The sequence below is a fragment of the Notothenia coriiceps genome, unplaced genomic scaffold (genome assembly GCF_000735185.1).
Source record: "Notothenia coriiceps isolate Sejong01 unplaced genomic scaffold, NC01 NC01_scaffold00026442, whole genome shotgun sequence".
Taxonomy (NCBI): Eukaryota; Metazoa; Chordata; class Actinopteri; order Perciformes; family Nototheniidae; genus Notothenia; species Notothenia coriiceps.
The window spans coordinates 284,882-286,637 of NW_011359143.1; the positions used below are offsets into that span (position 1 = coordinate 284,882).

Sequence of the window (1,756 nt, forward strand, 5' to 3'; positions counted from 1 at the left end):
CTCTTTCATAAAATACTAAAGACCCGCTGAACAGCCAGAGGGGTTAACATGAAGGGGAAATGATCGGCAGAGGGCAGAACAATGTCCTTCTTTTTTTTTTTTTTTCTGCAGCTTATTCATGTCAGCACCAGTGGCCCAGATACCGGGGCCGACTGAGGGAGTCCACTATAGCAGCACCAGAGGCTACAGGCCACCGTCTACCACACACACACACACACACACACTTAGTGGCTGTCAGCATGCCACAGTACAGTCTAAAGCGAGAGTGTGATATCCATAATTTCTCATCCTTCACAAACTTTTGATAACCGTGCAATGAAAATACATAGGGCTCTACAATCTGCAACTTATACAACCCCTTCCGCTTTTTGTAAAGACGGGACACCTCAGGACGAGCAACAGAGAAAGGATCCCTCTTCAAGGCTCGAAGAAGCCATAGAATAAGTAAAGATGGAAAATTCTTACAATAATAATATGATTAATTGATTCAATTAAAGTCATCCATTGAGAAAAAATGCCAACAATTCTAAGCATTCTCCAATCCAGCTCCTCAACTATGAGAAAGTGCAGCTTTTAGTTGTTTTAAATCAATGTAAATGTAATATATTTGACTCTGAGATCAGTCTGATAATGAATGGCAGATTTCCTTATTTATAGAAATGGTATAGCCTAACTGGATAATTTGTTCACAAACCACAATTTAAAGCCCACAGTATTGTGTATTAAAACTTAAATGCAGCTGTTTTGTTGTATAATGCACACGGGTCCAGACCTGTGAAAACTTTATGGCATGTTCGATTTTAAAGCATGAGGTGTGAGGACATTTTTAAAAAGCCTGCTGTAGCCTTGACAGCCACACACACACACACACACACACACACACACACACACACACACACACACACACACACACACCTCATCAAACCGAGACACCACTGCTGTGCGTAAAAGTCATGCCTCATGCATGCTCAGGGCTTTAGCTTGGTCAGAAACGCACAGACATTCACAACAAAAACTCCAAGACAGGAAAGTGATATCCCCTCACGAGATGCCTGATCATGTAGAGACGCCAAAAGTTGCAGGCGGAGGGAAGAATGAGCGGCACGCAGAAACCCAGACAGCTCTGACAGACTTGTTACAGAAAATAGTGCCAAACTGTGCCAAATAACAGCCTGGATGAGCGCTTTTAGCCTGTGCCATGATTCAACTCCAAAACATACAAACTCCCTTTGATAAGTCAACTTTATCACATAACGTGAAGGATCATTCACATTAAATCACGTTGTATGTAAATGATCAACTTTGAGGTGCATCCAGGTGAATGTGAATGATCCTTCACGTTATGTGATAAAGTTGACTTATCAAAGGGAGTNTGTGTGTGTGTGTGTGTGTGTGTGTGTGTGTGTGTGTGTGTGTGTGTGTGTGCTACAGCAGGCTTTTTAAAAATGTCCTCACACCTCATGCTTATCAAAGGGAGTTTGTATGTTTTGGAGTTGAATCATGGCACAGGCTAAAAGCGCTCATCCAGGCTGTTATTTGGCACAGTTTGGCACTATTTTCTGTAACAAGTCTGTCTGGGTTTCTGCGTGCCGCTCATTCTTCCCTCCGCCTGCAACTTTTGGCGTCTCTACATGATCAGGCATCTCGTGAGGGGATATCTCTTTCCTGTCAGCGAGTTTTTGTTGTTAATTTCTGTGCGTTTCTGACCAAGCTAAAGCCCTGAGCATGCATGAGGCATGACTTTTACGCACAGCAG

At 42.9% G+C, this 1,756-nt stretch overlaps 1 protein-coding gene across 1 annotated transcript in view; it reads right to left on the bottom strand.

Annotated features, from left to right (window-relative positions):
* Positions 1–1,756, bottom strand: part of LOC104957189 (jagged canonical Notch ligand 2) — a 71,725-nt gene that overhangs the window by 66,713 nt on the left and 3,256 nt on the right. The gene's annotated exons all lie outside the window — the stretch shown is intronic.